The 20,858-nt window shown below is 38.6% G+C and overlaps 1 protein-coding gene across 4 annotated transcripts in view; it reads left to right on the top strand.

Moving 5' to 3' along the window:
• DISP1 (dispatched RND transporter family member 1) overlaps positions 1 to 20,858 on the top strand; it is a 192,005-nt gene that overhangs the window by 9,121 nt on the left and 162,026 nt on the right. For 3 of the 4 annotated variants that reach the window (XM_063114351.1, XM_063114353.1, XM_063114350.1), the window contains exon 1: positions 337 to 368. The exons of the other annotated variant lie outside the window; for it this stretch is intronic. The gene's annotated coding sequence lies outside the window, so the exon portion shown is untranslated. Of the gene's footprint in view, positions 1 to 336; positions 369 to 20,858 lie in introns of those variants that run through there. 4 annotated transcript variants of the gene reach the window in all.

The following is a 20,858-nucleotide window of genomic DNA, read 5'->3' as shown; positions in this document are numbered from 1 at the left end:
TCCATTTCTCTTTGTTTTGTCCCTTAACCTCTCCCCCAATGAAATTTCCATTTCTCTCAAAACTGTTAGCTAGTCTGAATTATTTAAATTAGTTCAGAGTAAGGTGTGGAATGACTGATAGACCTAATCCTAAGGTATATTATATAAATAATATGTATTTTAAGGTGAAGTTAAAAAACCTGTTAACCCAAAGAATTAACAAGTGGTTTAATATATTTTTAGGTTGCTTGTTTACTTTGTTACTTCAGACTTCCTTTTTATTTTTTGGACTCCCAATATCTAAGAGAACATATTTCTCCTCTATAGGAATTGAGAAGAAGAGGAAGAATAATGGGAGGAGACAGGACCTTTTTCAGCTTGACAAATAGGTACAGCTACTTCTTGGACTTTTTTCCCTCTCCAGGTCCTTAGTAATCTCAATATGTCTTTTTTTTTCTGGCTTCAATACTCTCCAATACTCTTTTCAATACTCTCTTATGAACTATTACTCACTTAGTTGCAGATCCTGTCTCCCAGCTTGCTATAAGGTAAATGCTTCTGGTTTATGTATTGTCAGGTTACATGTTCTTTCATGGAACTTGTGATTTTAGTTTGTTTTTCAGAACAGTAATGTTTTATGGACATGCATTTTTTCCACCGAGGAGTAAAAGTCACCAGTAAATGTGTCTCTCTTGTTGAAGATGTTTCTAATGATACTGGCCTCAATTTATGGTCATATACTGTATGCCAGGCACTGCACTGGGCATTTAGTGTACTTTTCAATCCTCACAACAACCCGTGTATAAGGTAGATATTTACATTTCACGTTTGGAGAGATTAAGTAATTTGTTCATGTTTGTTCTACTTGTAAATGGTGGAGCTGATTTTAAAGCCCTTCTGCTTTTGATTATAAGAGGTTATTTCAAAAAGCTTGTGGAAAAATAGAATTAAAAGATAATATGAATCCTTCCATGAACTTTTTTTTTTTTTTTTTTTTTTATTCTTGACTGGTAAGGGGATTGCAACCCTTGGCTTGGTGTCGCCCTCACCATGGTCAGCCAGTGAGCTAACTGGCCATTCCTATATAGGATCCGAACCCTCAGCCTCGATGCTACCAGCACCACACTCTCCCGAGTGAGCCACGGGCCTGGCCCCTTCCATGAACTTTTTGAAGTGCCCTCATACACTGTTTTCTACTGCATTTCAAATGCACCTTAAGTGTTTGGTGCCCATACTTTCAGAGGGAGCAGCATTGATTCTAGACTTTTTTTTTTAATATCTGTGTATTCCTAGAAGTGTTTTGTGATTCATTTGTTCTACTTTAAACTTTTGTTAAATGCATTCAGTTTATGATTGATCAATTTTTTTTAAGGATGGTACCATAATTAATGTAGCATCTAGCATAGTTGAAAGTAGTAGATGCTTAAGAAATATTTGCGGCATGGATAAAAATAACAAAAAAAGAGGTGGCAGCTAATGGTGGGGGGATGTTCACATAAAAATTCATTTCTACTGGAATGTGAGGCTGGAATGTTTTTCACATTACAGCATGCTTCAGGGCAGGGCTAGAATCCAAGCTTTGATTAAAATCACCCAAACTCTTTTTTCTTTGCTTTACAACTACAACTTATTGCCAGTTGAAAAGGATAATGGAAGGTTATGATGAATGCATTTACATCTGCTGCTGCTGCTGCAAAAAATTGACAGTTTCATTCTTTTTAACCCTCCATGAAAAGGCCGCTTTGAAATGAAGAGTGAATTAGTGGCTACCAAATAAGTAGTTATTAGATCCCTGCCACAGAAGACTGTCCAGGTGATGCTGATGGTGTTGCTGCCAGTTAGCAGTTCAGACTCAAATAGTTTGTCCCCGGGGTGGGGATGGTAAAAGAATTCAAGCATTCTTTAGAGTCTTTCCTTTTCATTCCCAGCTCAGAGGTTTTAGACATAGGTGTTGTTTTCCCAGAGACTGCTTAAATTTTCTGAGGCTGCTTAGATTTTCTTAGGCCTTGAGGTCAAATGCCATTGATTTAACCATTCCACAGTGTATACGTATATCAAAACATCATGTACAATTTTTGTCAATTAAAAAATTAATTTGGAAAAAAGGTTAAATGAGAACTGAACTTTTAGAATTGTCTGCAGTAGATCTTTTTACTCACTGGAACCTGAAAGAAATAAGCCCTTTCAAATAGCCTGTATCTCTAATATATTTTCACCCCCCATCCCCCAGTAGTTAGGCAGTGAGAGGGCGGATTGAATTGCTGTGCTTACCAAATAGTTAATGGTTTTTGTTTCTTTTTGACCTTACTGTGGTTGATTAACTTTCATGGTTGCCTCTCAAGATCACTGCAACAGCAGTATGCTAAAGAAATATTTTATTAGTCCCTTAATGCTATAACCTAATTATGAGAAATTAGAGCTCTGGTCTTGAGTGAGTAGATGAGTAGTCACCTTTACACTTTAATCATTTTTTAATGACTTAATTTGTGGTTTTTTGGTATTGGCTTCCAGGTTACTGTATTTGCTGAGTGCTGTGTGATGGCCATTAGGACTATCCACTTCTATCAGAGAATAACTAAAATATAACTTTTTTATTTAACTACTGTTAAGGTGCTTTTTGACACTTCCACTGGTGTGGTGGTGTAAATATTTTTTAGAAAGAATAATGATTATAAGACTACTAACAATAACTAGATATTTACTATGTGCTAATCACTATGTTAAGTGGTCTACATCTGTTCTAATTTAATCCTCACTGCAGTCCCATTAAGGGCCATTATTATTACCAATTTTACAGATATGAGGGGTCTTCAAAATGTTCATGGAGAGATTCATATTATCTTTTATTCCATTCTTCCATGAACTTTTTGAAGTACGCTCATCCAGAAGCTGAGATGTATGGAGGCTAAGTAGCTTGCCCAAATTACACAGTAATTATTGGAACTGGGATTTGAATCTGGGCAACCTGAATTCAGGCCCTTAATTTTTAACTGCTCTGCTTGCTATATATACATCAAGCTGATGGCTTCTGTTTTATCCATAATACAGCCCTATTTAAGATTTCTACTTATAAAATTCTACCATGTCATTTTTTATTAGAGTTTGTATATATGTGCAGGATTTTCCATTTCTATTCTAATAAAACTTTCATCTTTAGTTTTAGTGCTTGCCAATTGGTTTCTTGGAAAACATGTTTAACTTTTAGCATTTTTATTCCAGGTAAGAGGATTACATCACCTGGATGATAATTTGTTTGGCATGTGTGCTTTAAAGTTGGGGTTAATCAGTCCTCTGTACCGGTAGAGACGAACAGTTAAAGCATTTACAGTTTTTTTTTTTTTTTCTGGATTATATTATAATTTGGGGGGCAGATTTACCATTTAAATTTTAGATTTTATTTTAATTTGAGATTTATATGGAAGTTAATTTTCATTCTCTAAATGTACAGATGGTGGAATTCTGGAAGCATCCTGTGTAGAAGAGAAAAATTCTGCTCAGAATTTAAAATTGACCATGGAGAACTATAAAATGGGTAGGGGCATGGATAATCCATATATGGGTTGTTTAATTAGAAGTTTTTCACCTTTTTTGTCAACCTTTATAACACTGTCATTGGGAAATAGTTGACTTACTCAGCTTTTACTGAACACTTTAATTTTTGGAGCACTTTTTTTTTTTTTTTTTTTTTGGGGTTTCAAGATGGCGGCAGCTGCGGCGGCTGGCGCGGAGTAGCTGAGGTGAAAAAGGTGGCCACTGGGCCTCAGGCAGCCGGGAAACCTGTGGACCTTCCTCTCGCCATCTCTTAAGGGAGGTCTGCTGCTGCTGACCGGTTGTGGGGGGTGACCGCCACTTTGCCCCCCGGCAGGAGAGGCTGCCTCATTTACAGGCAACAGCTTTGAAGTGTGGAGCAGGAAAAGAACTGTTTCTTAGCTGCAAAAGCGAGTCTCGAAACAGGGAACACGGCGCCAGGGCTGCTGTGGATGCAGCCAGGATCCCGGAGGCCGGGGCCGCGCTGAAGGCGGCCAGCTGCCCTATTCAGGATTCGAGGTTTCAGGCCGGCATTAAAGAAGATTCCTGGGAGCGCCCGAGCTGCGCCGCGACTGAATAGCCCGAGGCGGCAGCGGCCGAGAACTGGGAAAGGCGGCAAACCAGAGACAGAGAGCGAGCACCCGACCTGGCACAGCACTGTGAGTGATCCCTGGCATAGCTCTGTTCGGAGGGTGCATGCCCACGCGGCTCCCGCCTGCACCACCAGGCCACTCACTGCCCGGTGCTGCCTCCATTTTCCCAGGTGCGGGCAGCTCCGCCCTGCTCGGCCATAACTGAGCCCTCCCACTTGCTTGGCCTGGCGCCGGGCTTTCCGGAGCCTGCGGACCGGCCTCGGCTCCAACTCCCTCCGCGGTTCTCTGGCGGGGCTGGTGGCAGGGGTGTCCCGGGCCAGAGTCGGGAGGGCAAGGTAGTACCCGTCACTCCACCATACCCTGGACTCCGGCCCCAGGTAAACTCCCTGTTACTGGGAGGCAGACACCATCTCTGCGGCCACCAGTTTGGAAAAAAGCCTAACGAATTTCTGGTTGGGAATAGTGTGGTAGGAGAGTTCCCAGGTCCGCTTGAACCGGCCGGAGACCAGGCTGCAGGTGGGCGCTAGACTCGGTTTATACTGGGGGGATACAAAGGTGAACAAGACCCGAGAAAGATCTACATAGTGCTACAAAGGCACACAGAGAGACCGGTCGTCTGTGCCCAGCAGAAACCTGGTAGACTTCCTGGGCGAGGCGGTGCCGAGCAGGGTCTTGAAGGCCCAGCTGATAGACGAGGGGTGCAGAAGACACGCCCCAGCCCAGCACAGTGCGCACAGAGTGGGGAGACGTGCGGCCAGGGAGGCGGAGACTCGACAGAAACCACACACCCGGTGGGGTCGCCACTGCACGATCTAACAGCCTGGGCCAGAGCACACGGAACAGGGAGAAGTCCTGCACGGGAAGTGAAAGCTCAACAGAGATCACACACCCTGTGGTACGTGATTCACCAGCCCAGCAGAGTCCAAGCTGACCAGAAAGGTGGCTCCCCGGAGAAGCCCAAGACCCGAGGCAACCACACACACAAGGCACTAGAGGCCAACTGAGCAGTCACGGCGGGAGCCATACCAAATTGGCAACCACAGCAACATCCTAGTTAGTCATTAGTCTTAAACCGGTGAACTGTGAAACCCCCAGCCACAATGAATAAACACCAAAAAAAAGATACCAGAAATACAAAAAATCAAGAAAGTACACCTCCAAAAGTTAATAAATCTCAAACTCTAGATCCTATAGAACAAGAAGCCCTTGAAATGACTGACAAGGAATTTCGAGTGATAATTCTAAGGAAACTGAATGAGATACAAGAAAACTCAGCTAGACATCATGATGAAATGAGGAAAAGTATACAGGATCTGAAAGAGGAAATGTACAAGGAAATCAATGTCCTGAAAAAAAATGTAGCAGAACTTGCTGAACTGAAGAAGTTATTCAACGAAATAAAAAACACAACGGAGAGTTTAACCAGCAGGCTTGTCGAAGTTGAAGAGAGAACCTCTGAACTTGAAGATGGGCTGTTTGAAATAACACAAGCAGACAAAAAGAAAGAAAAAAGAATCAAGGACATTGAAGAAAATCTGAGAGAGATATCAGACAACCATAAGCGATCAAATATCCGAGTCATGGGTATTCCAGAAGGGGAGGAAAATGGAGATTCCATTGAAAACATATTCAACAAAATAGTGGCGGAAAACTTCCCAGGTATAGGAAAAATCACAGATCTTCAGATCCAGGAAGCTCAACGATCTCCAAATGTATTCAACCCAAAAAGACCTTCTCCAAGACATGTCATAGTCAAATTGGCAAAACTCAGAGATAAAGAGAGAATCTTAAAAGCTGCAAGAGAGAAGCGTCAAATCACCTATAAGGGAGCCCCAATCAGGTTAACATCAGACTTTTCATCACAAACCCTAAAAGCTAGAAAGGAATGGGATGATATTTTCAAAATACTAAAAGACAAAGATTGCCAGCCAAGAATACTCTACCCTGCAAGGCTATCCTTCCGAAATGAAGGGCAAATAGTATATTTTTCAGACAAACAAAAACTGCGGGAGTTCACTACCACAAGACCACCCTTACAAGAAATCCTCAAGGGAGTATTGGGTTTGGTTCCTGAAAAATAACTACCACTGCCATAAAAACCCAAGAAAAACCTAAACCCACTAGTATAATAAAAATGGCATTCATGAAGAGAAAACAAGCTAACAAAAACACTATCTACAACCTAAGGAACCAAGAAACACAGAAAACAAACAGTAAATCAGAAAGCAAGGAACAAAAGACACCTAAGACAACCAAACAACCAATAAAATGCTAGGAATAAATCAACACCTTTCAATAACAACTCTTAATGTAAAAGGCTTAAATTCCCCAATTAAAAGACACAGACTGGCTGACTGGATCAAAAAGCAGGACCCAACTATATGCTGCCTACAAGAGACCCACCTCACCCATAAAGATTCACACAGACTAAGAGTGAAAGGATGGAAAAAGATTTACCATGCAAACAGAAAAGAAAAACGAGCTGGAGTAGCTATTCTTATATCTGACAAAATAGACTTTAAACTAAAAACCATAAAAAGAGACAATGAGGGACACTACTTAATGATAAAAGGACTGATCCATCAAGAAGACATAACAATCATAAATATGTATGCACCCAATGTTGGAGCAGCCAGATTTATAAAACAAACTCTATTAGACCTAAAGAAGGAAATAGACACTAATACCATAATAGCAGGGGACCTGAACACCCCACTATCAATATTAGACAGATCATCTAGGCAAAGAATCAGTAGAGAAACACAAGATCTAAACAAGACTCTAGACCAATTGGAATTGGCAGATATCTACAGAACATTCCACCCAACAACCTCAGAATATTCATTCTTCTCATCAGCACATGGATCATTCTCCAGGATAGATCACATATTAGGTCACAAATCAAGTCTCAATAAATTTAAAAAAAATTGCAATTATCCCATGTATCTTCTCAGACCACAATGGATTAAAACTAGAAATTAATAACAAACGAAACTCTGGAAAATATACAAACACATGGAAATTAAACAGCATTCTACTTAATGACATATGGGTCCAAGAAGAAATCAAGCAGGAAATCAAAAAATTTATTGAAACTAATGAAAACAATGATACATCATACCAAAACCTGTGGGATACTGCAAAAGCAGTATTGAGGGGAAAATTTATCGCATTAAATGCTCACTTCAGAAGAATAGAAAGATGGCAAGTGAACAACCTAACACTTCACCTTAAAGAACTAGAAAAACAAGAACAATCCAAACCTAAAGTTAGCAGACGGAAAGAAATCATTAAGATCAGAGCAGAACTGAATGAAATTGAAAACCAAAAAACAATTCAAAAGATCAACGAATCAAAAAGTTGGTGTTTCGAAAAGATAAATAAAATTGACACACCATTAGCATGGCTAACAAAAAAAAGAAGAGAGAAGACCCAAATAACCAAAATTAGAAATGAAAAAGGCGATATTACAACTGATTCATCTGAAATATAAGGAATCATTCGAGACTACTATAAATAACTATACGCCAACAAATTTGAAAATCTGGAGGAAATGGATAAATTTCTGGACACACACAAGCTCCCAAAACTGAACCGTGAAGATGTAGAAAATTTGAACAGACCAATAACAATAAAGGAGATTGAAGCTGTTATCAGCAGGCTCCCAACAAAGAAAAGCCCAGGACCAGATGGATTCACAGCAGAATTTTACCAAACATTCAAACAGGAATTGACACCGATTCTTTACAAACTATTCCAAAAGATTGAAACGGACGCAAATCTCCCAAACTCATTCTATGAAGCAAACATCATCCTGATACCAAAACCAGGTAAAGATATAACCAAAAAAGAAAACTACAGGCCAATATCCTTGATGAATATAGATGCAAAAATCCTCACTAAATTACTAGCAAACAGAATACAGCAACACATACGTAAAATTATTCATCATGATCAAGTGGGATTCATCCCAGGGATGCAAGGTTGGTTCAACATACGCAAATCAATAAATGTGATACACCATATTAATAAACTCAAACACAAGGACCATATGATCATCTCTATAGATGCTGAAAAAGCATTTGATAAAGTTCAGCACTCATTCATGACAAAGACCCTCTATAAGTTAGGTATAGAGGGAAAGTATCTCAACATAATTAAAGCCATATATGCCAAACCCACAGCCAATATCATCTTGAATGGGGAAAAGCTGAAAGCTTTTCCTTTAAGAACAGGAACTAGACAAGGATGCCCACTCTCACCACTCTTATTCAACATAGTGTTGGAAGTACTAGCCAGAGCAATCAGAGAAGAGAAGGAAATAAAGGGCATCCAGATCGGAAAAGATGACTTCAAACTGTCCCTGTTTGCAGATGACATGATCCTATATATCGAACAGCCTAAAACCTCTACAAAAAAACTCTTGGAATTGATAAATGATTTCAGCACAGTAGCAGGATACAAAATCAACACACAAAAATCAGTAGCATTTCTTTTCTCCAATAGTGAACATGCAGAAGGAGAAATCAAGAAAGCCTGCCCATTTACAATAGCCACCAAAAAAATAAAATACTTAGGAATTGAGTTAACCAAGGAGGTGAAAAATCTCTATAATGAGAACTACAAACCACTGCTGAGAGAAATTAGAGAGGATACAAGAAGATGGAAAGATATCCCATGCTCTTGGATTGGAAGAATCAACATAGTGAAAATGTCCATACTACCCAAAGTGATATACAAATTCAATGCAATCCCCATCAAAATTCCAAAGACATTTTTCTCAGAAATGGAAAAAACTATCCAGACATTTATATGGAACAATAAAAGACCACGCATAGCCAAAGCAATGCTGAGCAAAAAAAATAAAGCTGGAGGCATAACACTACCTGACTTTAAGCTATACTACAAAGCTATAATAACCAAAACAGTATGGTACTGGCATAAAAACAGACACACTGACCAATGGAATAGAATAGAGAATCCAGAAATCAACCCACACACTTACTGTCAGCTGATCTTTGACAAAGGCACCAAGCCTATTCAGTGGCGAAGGGACTGCCTCTTCAGCAAATGGTGCTGGGATAACTGGATATCCATATGCAGGAGAATGAAACTAGATCCATACCTCTCGCCGTATACTAAAATCAACTCAAAATGGATTAAGGATTTAAATATACACCCTGAAACAATAAAACTTCTTAAAGAAAACATAGGAGAAACACTTCAGGAAATAGGACTGGACACAGACTTCATGAATACGACCCCAAAAGCATGGGCAACCAAAGGAAAAATAAACAAATGGGATTATATCAAACTAAAAAGCTTCTGCACAGCAAAAGAAACAATTAAAAGAGTTAAAAGACAACCAACAGAGTGGGAGAAAATATTTGCAAAATATATATCTGACAAAGGATTAATATCCATAATATATAAGGAACTCAAACAACTGTACAAGAAGAAAACAAACAACCCGATTAAAAAATGGGCAAAAGAGCTAAGTAGGCATTTCTCTAAGGAAGATATACAAATGGCCAACAGACATATGAAAAAATGCTCAACATCACTCAGCATCCGGGAAATGCAAATCAAAACCACACTGAGATACCATCTAACCCCAGTTAGGATGGCTAAAATCCAAAAGACTCTGAACGATAAATGCTGGCGAGGCTGCGGAGAAAAAGGAACTCTCATACATTGTTGGTGGGACTGCAAAATGGTGCAGCCTCTATGGAAAATGGTATGGAGGTTCCTCAAACAATTGCAGATAGATCTACCATACGACCCAGCTATCCCACTGTTGGGTATATACCCAGAGGAATGGAAATCATCAAGTCGAAGGTATACCTGTTTCCCAGTGTTTATCGCAGCACTCTTTACAATAGCCAAGGGTTGGAACCAGCCCAAATGCCCATCATCGGATGAGTGGATACGGAAAATGTGGTACATCTACACAATGGAATACTACTCAGCTATAAAAACGAATGAAATACTGCCATTTGCAACAACATGGATGGACCTTGAGAGAATTATATTAAGTGAAACAAGTCAGGCACAGAAAGAGAAATACCACATGTTCTCACTTATTGGTGGGAGCTAAAAATTAATATATAAATTCACACACACACACACACACACACAAACCAGGGGGGGGGAAGAAGATATAACAACCACAATTATTTGAAGTTGATACGACAAGCAAACAGAAAGGACATTGTTGGGGGGGAGGGGGGAGGGAGAAGGGAGGGAGGTTTTGGTGATGGGGAGCAATAATCAGCCACAATGTATATTGACAAAATAAAATTAAAAAAAAAAATAAATAAAATAAAAATAAAAATAAAAAAAATAAACAGAAGTTTTTAGTGAAAAAAAAAAAAAAAAAAAAAATTTTTTGGAGCACAATTCCTAAATCCATGAAATGGTCTTCATACAACACTATGTTATTTTATTGTATTTTGGGATTACACACTCATTTGTAACTTTGACAGATTTTAATTAACTGATGTGAGTTATAAATCTTTGAGGTGACATAATTAATAATCATTCTTTTCTTTCAGAGATTAGCTATCTAATAAAGCAGCTGGGTTTTCTTTATTTTATATGCAGTGTTAATCTTTGCGTTTTGCTATGGAAGGGGCATTTGCATCAGATTGAACTTAATATTTCTTCTGAAAATCTAAATGTATTTAAGCATAGTTTTGAAAGAAGTAATAACTTTGGAGCACTACACATAATTTTTTTTAGAAGCTTTTAAATCCTGAATAAGGAAGGAATACACAGAAAGTCAGGGAGGCAGGTATGACTGAATTCTCTGTAATAGTTGTGTTATTCATAATTAGAATGATCTGATCCAGTAACCTAAGACATTGAGCTGCTATAAGTATGCTACTTCATTGTCATGAAATGAGGAGGAAGGGAAGAAAAGATATTTGTGCATCATTGGGCCAGGTACTGTACTTGGTATAGTGTGCTTGTATGTTAACTCAAGTCCTAGGCTAAAAACTGTATTACAGGTATTATCCCTTTTTTAAAGATGAAGAAAATGAAATTTTAGAAGTAGATGACTTTTCTGTGATTAAAAGTAATGTATACAGAACTGGAATTTGAACCCAGGAATATCTGACTTCTTTCTACCACATCATATGCTTGCTTATCTTCTTTTGGGTATTTTCCTTTTCTCATTCCATTATTCCCCCCTTCATCTGTTGGAAGTTTTCTGTTCTATTTCTTTTTTCTTTTTTAACGATTACTTTAGAAATGTTAATATGCGTAACTGACAAACACTAAATGTAAATACTGTCTTTACGTTCTTCCTGAACAATAAAATCAATCTCCTTTTGTCTTGAACTATTTTTATCAGATATTATAGTTTTGAGACTTGGTCTTTTAACCCCAGAAATAATACAGTGTTTAGATTTTCACATATGCATTTATTCTTTTTTTCCTGATCATTTCTTCATGGGTATCAGTTGTGAGATGAATTGTTTTTTAATTAACACTCCCTCCCCTGACCCCTGGGGCTTCGGGAGGGTCTCTGCTGTGGCTCCCCACCTTGTATAGGTCCTCAAATTTTGCCTCCTGTTACCTTATTTCCTACAGCCACCCTCTCCCATCCAGTTCATGCCACCAGGATGATGCAGATGTCCCTGAGTTGGCTTCAGAACTAACTCACCTCTCTAGATTTGTACTTTCTTATTACTTTTGCCCTTGGAACATTTATCTTACTTTATTGCCAGCTCTGCCGTTCATTTAAAAAAGATTTTTAAAATGTTTAATCCAGCCATTGTCCACATTGCCAGAAATAGGAGTCCACACTGTTTCTGTGCTTGATTGGAGTGTTTTTCATTGAAACTGTGGGATGGGGGATGGGGAGAGGACTTTTGATTTATTTTAGTCTAGCATGCTTGATGCTAGTAACTGACAAAACTCTTTCATTGAGAGTCATAGGAAATAAACTATTTTTTTGAAGGAGAAGCACCAAATGACGTCAAAAAGAACTTTTGAAAACTCCCCTTACTGGAGGCTTATATTGACTGCCCTCTTGAGGAAAAAACATCTGAGAACAAATCTTTTAATTGGACATTAAGTATTTTTCCTTGCACTTTATTCTAAGGTAGACAGGAGCCAGGGATTACCTGTTCTGTGCATGGGATGCCATGCATGGGTAGGAGCAAATGCTCCAAGAAGATTTAAGGCTAAAATTACCGTGAACATGTCAAAACTTATTTGTATTTGAATTTTGTGAAATTTGTTCTGAGGGCTTAGCTTCTTAAAGCTTAGCTTCTTAGATTCTCAGTAATCTTCAAAAAAATGATTACTTCATCAGTTCTCTTTAAATGGGGTTTTTAGTGTGTTTCTGAAAGCACCTTATGCTTAAAAATGTTTTTTCTGGGCCCAGCCTGTGGCGCACTCGGGAGAGTGCGGCGCTGGGAGTGCAGCGACGCTCCCGCCGCGGGTTTGGATCCTATATAGGAATGGCCGGTGCACTCACTGGCTGAGTACCGGTCACGAAAAAGACAAAAATAAAAAAAAATGTTTTTTTCTTTTTTATAAAAAATTTACATGAGAAGTTTCTTCATGTGTGTTTTCAATTAATTTTTAACTGAAGAAGTCATTATGCATTATCAAAAATGGTGCCTGAACTGTTTTTTTTTAAATTCTCATTTAGCAATAAACATTAGGGGGACATCCAGATGTAGAAAATAACTTTAGAGCAGTGTTTTCTTTATTTTTTTTTCTTTTATATAATCTTGTAATACGATTACCTACACAGAATGTAAAAGGGGGTCTTCAAAAAAAGTTCGTGGAACGATTTGTATTATCTTTAATTCCATTTTTCAATGAACTTTTTAAAGTACTCTCATGTGTTTTGCTTTGCTTACTAGATAAACACTGATAAAAAAGACGTTTTTATTGAAAAGATGCTTAACCCACTTTTTTAATGGAGTAAGGCTAATGTTTTGAGTTATTTTTATAGCAGGTAGTGTTAATTTAATGTTTTGGCAATTGTTTTCAGTTAGTGCTGATAGAAATGACGGACATTTGAAGGGAAACAGTTGCTTGCTTTGTAAGTGCTGATGTTGAGTAATGACTCAGTACATTCATTTGCACAGCCAGTATAACTCCAGACAGGTTTTTCTGTGCCTTTTTCTTAAGTGGGCCATGTGATTTGATGTTTATCACTGACTTGAATATCTTCAGGTACTACATACCACATAACTTAACCATGAAATCAAACACATATTTGAAAGGATTCTTTGCAAGTAGATTTAAAAAACATTTTGGGGTCATTTCAATGAAAAGAAGATTGTGCAGTTTGTGTGTGGATATTGGAACTTCTTCCCTCTCTCCCACCCCGCCTCCCCTTCTCCCCCTCTGTCTCTCTTTCTCTCTTCCTTCATTCCTTCCTTCCTTCCATCTTTAAATTTTCAATGCAAAGATTTCTATAGTACTTTTTGGTTGATTTCCCCCACACAGTCCCTGCTATCAGCAGTTAGCTTTTAGCTGAGGCTAATAGGCCATTCATTTTATAAAATCCAATAATGTGTATGCTATTTTTGGCATCTGTCTTTTGGAGATGATAATGGATCAGCACTGTGAGATTGTGACCTCTGCATTTTATTTAGATCTGGTCTCTGTACTTTTGTTTTAGGGATAATGGGGAAGGAGCTTAATCCCTAGGTTTGTGAAGAACGCTCCAAAGTTATTATGGTGGCACATGTGACTGATGGATCTTTTGGATTTGGATGCCTGGAATGTTTTCAACATATGTTTACTATTAAAATTGTTCCTAGGTCATTTCTTTCTTTTGCAGGATATGTGTACATATTAGTTGTACAGGACCTTTAACATGCTGACTTTCGTTTGTGCTAATGTGAAATGCTTCACTGACGGTTCTCTTAAAAAGTGAGTTATTTCAGCACTGAGAATTTCAGCATTACTATCTGGTGAGAGCTGCTGTTCTATTTTAAGTATTGCACGGTTTGGCATTTATATGTATGCACACATATACATGTGGAATCATTAATGGAAGTTAGACAATGACATGTGAAAATGGAGAGATTATTTCAGAGATAATAGGTTTATTTTTGGATAATAAAGGTACGTTATATTCAGTCAACAAGTATATACTAATTGACCAAAATGTATATGGGCATGTTTGATGCTGGGTAGAATTTATAAACAGCCACAGGTTCTTAATCCCTTATCCATAAAGACCCTGCAGCCTATAGTTCCTGAATTTAATAAGTGTTGTAGTAGTAGTTCATATGAGAGAGATATTGTCACGGGACAAAGAGGAGAAAACTTTATGACATAATAGCCTGGGGCTGGGACTGGAAGAGAGTATTTGGAGAGTCAAAGAGGTGTATAGGAGGAAATACCCAGTAGAGGGAGCCTGAGAGAAGGTGGGAAGTTGTAGAGTGTGTTTGAGGGGCCAGTTTGGTTGCAGTGTATGGGGTACATGTTAAATAGGAGGGGAGTATAAGATTGAGGCTAGGACATGTAGGACATTGAGTACCATCCTGGAGAGACTCCAAAGCTTGTGAAACAGCAAGGTGATTGATAGCCATTCATTTGATAAACAATTGAGTATCAGTTGTGTGCCAGGTACCAACTAGGCAGAATAGCACAGTGGGTAAGGGCACAGGCCTTTGGGGACCTAGACTTCCAGGTTTATGGCCTGATTTGCTACCTGATAGCTTAGTGACCTTGTGTAAGTTCGTGTTCCTTAACTGTCTCAGACAGGTCTAGGTCTGTCTGTCGTGATAAGTTTGTCAAATTACCAAGTCATTGATTTTTATGAGATTTCTTAATGTTTAAGGTCTGAGAAGCTTTTATAAGAACTTTCGTTTTTGGTTACTGATCATGAGAGAGAAAATATTTTATCATGACTAACAAAAATTTTAGTATTTCACGTAGAAGTTTTTCAGTAGAGACTTTAAAGTACAGGATTATATCAGCTAATTTGATTTCTTTTGGATACTGTTGAATTTAATTTTAAGTTAAATTAAAATTAAAGTTTAAATAAATGTAAGTTAGATTAGATTCTTTAGTTTAAATAAGTTAAAATTAAAATCTAAAAGCACTCCAGAGAAATCACAGTTAATCCCTACAATCTTGCACCTATCTCTGGCTAGAAGATGGAATAGAGGCATTGAGGGTTCTGTGTTTGACAGCCCTATACGAACCACATGGAGGGGGAAGCAGTTTCTACAAAGACACAGTGGGTGTTTGTTTGTTGTTGCTGTTGATTTCTTAATCAGAAAAGAGGGTCAGGAAAGTATGCTGGGTAGGTAGAATTATAGCCTCCACAGTTTATTATAGACTGAGAGTGGGATAGAACTCTGATAGACTTTGAGAAAAGACCTTTAATGAAGTTGGAAAGGTTAGTTAAGTCACAAATGTAACCTCACAGGAACTCATATTAGTGTGGCAGAATTGTGGGCATTAAGTGGGTACTTCCAGATGATCTTTTTTGTTCAAGGACACTTCTGTGGATTCTGATGTTGATTGATGATATTTAGTATTTGGATACCCCACAACTACCCTCTAGTACTCCACTTACTTATTACCATAAACTAACTTTTGATCTCTGATACTGTTGAAGTTTAGCTGTATATCAAACTGTGTGGCAAGACTTGTAATGGAGAATGTGGGAAATGGTGTTTGGCTGGAGGAGAATGGACAGAAGAGAGGCTCGGGCCTGTTGCTGTAGCTTGTTCTTTAGAATTAATGTCCCTTTAGTTGCTGACTGCTTTCCTCATATGACCACTGCTTTGTCATGACTGTGTGAAACTGTAATATGATGTATGGGTTCTGAGGTGTTCATTTCAGAAGTTATGAAGTAAGCTTTAAATTCACTTGACAGAAATCAGACTCATTTCTTCCTAGAAACTTTTAATGTGGTAGATTTGGAGCTAGAAGACCTGGGCTTGAATCTTGGCTCCTTCTCTTATTATTTATGTCTCCCTGAGCAAGAAATGTGGTTTTTCTTAATCCATTTTCTCATTAGCAAAGGGGGAATAGGCATTCCTGTTGTAGGTTGTTGCTATGAGGCTTAAATGGGATGCTAAGAAAGCATTTTATAAAATTCTATAGAGCTATTTAAATGTCAAGTGTCATTGGTACATTATGACTCATTGGAGTCAGGAAGTGTGTCATTATGTATCATTTGCAGCACCCACAGTGCTGAGGCACAGATCTTGAAGTTGTAAGCTCTGTGAGGGCAGGCCCTTGTCTGTTTTGTACCACTGTATTCCCAACATCTTATTTCATTAACTTTATTTCTAAGTGTAAAAACTTTTAATAGTTTTTTTCTTTTTTCTTTTCTTTTTTTTTAAAGATGACAGGTAAGGGGATCTTAACCCTTGACTTGGTGTTGTCAGCACCACACTCTCCCAAGTGAGCTAACCGGCATTCCTGTATAGGGATCTGAACCCGTGGCCTTGGTGTTATCAGCCCCACACTCTCCTAAGTGAGCCATGGGCCAGCCCTTATAGTTTTTTTCTATTCACCCTTTTTCCTTAGAAGTTTGATTATTCCTTCTCCATCCTAGAAAAAAATGGTACAAACAGAGCACAGCACCCTATCCTATAGTTGGATAGATAAGCTAACTCTTTGTGGGCTGGTCCCTAAAAGTAAAGAGAGGGAGGTGAATAACAGGATTCTCTTTTAGCTATATGTCTGCCTCAAATGAAAAGGAGCAAGGTAATAAATGGAAATCTGGAGGATACAAATACAGAAAAGAAAAATGTTTGGGTGAAAGACAGGAATTCAGTCTTAACAGTTGAATAGAGAACCCAGAAAAGGAGTTTGGGCTGAGTCCAGGGAAAGATAATCTAGACCAAAGTGGGGCACACGAGGTCTTGCTACTGAGGCATTCTGTCACAGCCAGGCAGTGCACATTAAGCCTACATGTGGAACATATCCAGGCTGCATACTTTGAGAATGCTGCCCTGTTTCTATTTTTTATGTATGTAAATCAGTGTTCCTATGGTGATAGGTGATACTTAAGACCTTATATTTTCAGATAGTATCCCTATAATTCTTTTTAGTAGGCTAAATATATCCTTCACGTTAATTTTCCTGAAAGTGAACTAGTTGACTCTTATTCTGGCCCTATTTTACATGAACTATGTGGTATTGGAAAAGTTACTCAACTTCTTTTGACTATTTTTTTTTCTAGTTGTAAAGTAGAATAATGGTTACCTTGTAGAGTTGTTTGGGTGAAAAATAATATGTGTAAAGTACTTAATTCTACAGTGCCAGATGCAAAGTAGTGATTCAGTTAATGGAGGGTATTATTATTTTTTTGATCTAGGCTTCATGTGAAACTATTTGTATATCATTTGACAGTAATTTTCTTTAATATAATATGAGCATTCCAAATGTTATTGGTCTTGCGGGTTTTGGTATTTGTTTTTAGACTAAATATATACTGTGTTTTCCTTTCATAGATTTCTGAGAGAGCAGACATCATCTTGTTTCTGCTGAATTTTATGTAGTAACTCAAAAGGCATTATCAGCTATCAGAAGCAACTTCATTGAAAAGGTGATTTTAAATTTTGAAAGGGCTACTTACTCTTTAATTTTACTTGAATTATATTTATATCCTTGACATAGACAATCAATAGTCTTGTTGACTAAACTGGAGTCATCCAGACTATAACACATACCAATCATATCATATTCATTCTGTACTGGAGTTGTTTTCTTCTTTTTTTGAAAAAAAAAATAAATAAATAAATAAAAGTCTTTGATACAGTCGATTTTCCAACACTGATGATATGGAAACAGTGAGTAAGGACTTTAGACTAACAAGCATGCTCTGTGGTATGGAAAAAGTGAAGAATTTGTTGCTTTGCAAACATTTTTAAATTTTTCCCAGAGAATTTAGAGAATATTTTGTTTAACAGCAAAACACCAGGTGCATTTGGAATCGTTTCGGTGGGGGTTTGCTATTTGGGTGGGAAGAAGATAAGCTGGAAATAAATAGTGTGCAGTGGTAAATTTTATACTTTTTTAAGGCAACTTTGGCATCTGTTTAAAAGTTTAGCTTAATTCATTAGACTTCCCAGATCTCTATTTTGTATTTAGGGTAGTGTAGCAAATAGAGCTTATAGTAGTCTATGAATAATTTTGACTCTTGAGATAAAGGGAAAAAGGTGTTTTCGTTGTATGAGGGAAAACTTGGTGCTAGGATCTTTTGGTGACCATGAAGGTAAACACAATTGGGAAAAAAAAATCAGGCTTAAATTCTTTTATTCTCATGATATTTGAAAGTGACCACACTAGATTTTAGAAATATTCATACAGGGAAACTATGGTGGCCGTGAAAGCTGCTGCTTTTAGTTTTATGTTGGTCCAAAGATAACATTCATTACTTGATGAGTTCTCAGTAGATGTGCAGAAGTGGTAAAGTGTGACCAGACTTTAGGGTCTACTTGGGGCTAGTGCTTTATTATCATTTGGAAGAAAAAATTACCATTTTAACCCGTTTAACATCTGGGAATGACTATAATTATGATAGGACAAAACTTACTTTCACTAGAAGATAGAATAGGTTAGTGAAAAGAGCACTGGAATGAAAATCGGGAACCTAGGATGTCTACTCACCTTTTCTTTCAATAACTGCCTGTGGGACCTTATGCAACTCATTTTATCTCTGAGTTTTAGTTATTTTCTCTGTAAAACGAGAGAGAATTAGATATCAAAGATCCCTTCAACCTATGGAAAGAAAGTTTTGTAATAAAACAAATAACATAAAGGAAGACACCCAGTACTATTTGGTTAGAACTAGTCCAGTTGTGCCACATTTAGCAAGAAATTAAAAATATATTTGTGTGTATATGTGTGTATACATACACATACACTCTTGTGGACTTTTTAAATTTATGAAAGACAAAACCTTATTTCTCTGCCTGGTTTTTCTTCATTCTTTTTGCTGCTAATTCTGCTTTGTTCTGGCCTAAGAAAAATTGAAAGTCTTCTTGAGATGGAATGTTTGATTGGTTCTCTTTTCTCTTGGGCATGTGGTCACAGATTTAAACATCATGTAGCTCAGCACCACACACCTGAGTGTGCATGCCAGCTCAGGCTCTGGAACGGCCATGGAAACTTTTTCCATAGATAGATTCCCTGTCTTATAGTTTGTGGAACAGGAAAATACAGATGGCCAAGAAACATAGGAAAAGATAGGAAACATAGGAAAACACTGAAAGATAATATGAATCTTGTCATGAATACACACACACACACACACACACACACACACACACACACACACACACACACACGAGGTGTAGAGCTAAGACTGGGTCTGGAGCTCACAGAACCCCTAAGCCCATTGTCCAGACTGAGTTACAAACCCTTCACACACAGGTGTATGAGCTAGGTAACAAGAAAAAGGTCCTTGGAGCCTTGGTTGAAGAAAGAATAGTCTATTCAGCACACACATCTGAGAGCTAGGCAGTCCAAAGAGAAACTCAAACTCGACTGCTACCGGCAGAATCCAAAGAAACACCGAGCAGCTGCCAGCAAAGTAAACATGCTCTATTTTTAGACATGAGCTCTCTGGTGGCCAGCCACTGCTTCACAAACTCTGAAGAACACACAATAGCAACAAAACTAAAAAGATACGTTGGTGCGCATGTGCACTAACTCCACCCACACACAACTTGTTTACAAAGAATGTGCTGTACCACCCCCAACCAGACCCGAGGCGAGTTGGCCTGACTAAACTATTCTGTTTTCCTCACAATCCACCCCTTCCTGGTCCCTTGCCGTGCAGTCTACATGTTCAGAATGTTCCGTGATGTTCCCTTAGCGAGGATAAATGATCCTTACATTTATATAACCTATTGTCTGTTCAGTATGCCTTAAGGCTTGTCCTGTAGTTCTGTCCTTTAGCCACACATGTCTGGCTAGTAGTCATTGGTGTGATTCTCCATAGGAATCCGCAGTCACACTGATGGGAAGTTCAGTGCATATTCAGTAGGTGATCACCGCCAACATATGTATGTACCCAGTCGACTCTGGTGCAGTGCCTGCAGCCAGTACACTATGGGTGAAAAGACAGAAGGGTTATTGGTACCAATAGGGGAAGTTCTTGCCCCTGTGATAAGATACATGCCAGTTTGCCATCCTGAGAAAGGTTGGTTGCAGGAATAGGTAACTTACCTGGTTTGGGGCCCCAGAAGTCCACATAAACAGAAGACCAGGAACTCTCTGACTTTGGCAGTAGTCCCACAAGATCCACCTGCCATCAAATCAGGGACACTCTCACACGAGTTATCTGCCCGTCAGGGGCACCCATCTGCTCATCAGGAGCACATCTGCCCATCAGAGGCATTTTTTCTCAGGTTTACGTGGCACCTGGTGAGCCATCAACCACCCCGTCTTCTAGCCAGCATGCTGCATTCTCCGATGCAGTCACCCAGATACATCAGCTGCTGGAGCTCTCTCCAGCCACCTTACCTAGCCAGTGCATCAGCTTCATCATTGCCAATTCAACATGAGGCCTCCGGTCCTCGCCTGCCCCCAAAAGACAAACACCTTGGACCACTCCCTAGTCAGAATGGAACATTTCATCTGCCTCCTTGGGAGCGACCAAAAAATCTTTTAAATCCACTGAGCGTACCTTGCTACCTGTTTCCAGATGTTTAGTGAAATACTGTTAAGGGTGCAATTGCTGCCACAAAGCAAACAGAACCACATTTAGCTGCTGGTCAGTTTTCTTGCTATCCACGCCTGCTGCAAGCA

This window comes from Cynocephalus volans, chromosome 11 (genome assembly GCF_027409185.1).
Source record: "Cynocephalus volans isolate mCynVol1 chromosome 11, mCynVol1.pri, whole genome shotgun sequence".
Taxonomy (NCBI): domain Eukaryota; kingdom Metazoa; phylum Chordata; class Mammalia; order Dermoptera; family Cynocephalidae; genus Cynocephalus; species Cynocephalus volans.
The sequence above is the reverse complement of the archived record's forward strand: the minus strand, read 5'-3'. Positions and strand labels throughout refer to the sequence as shown.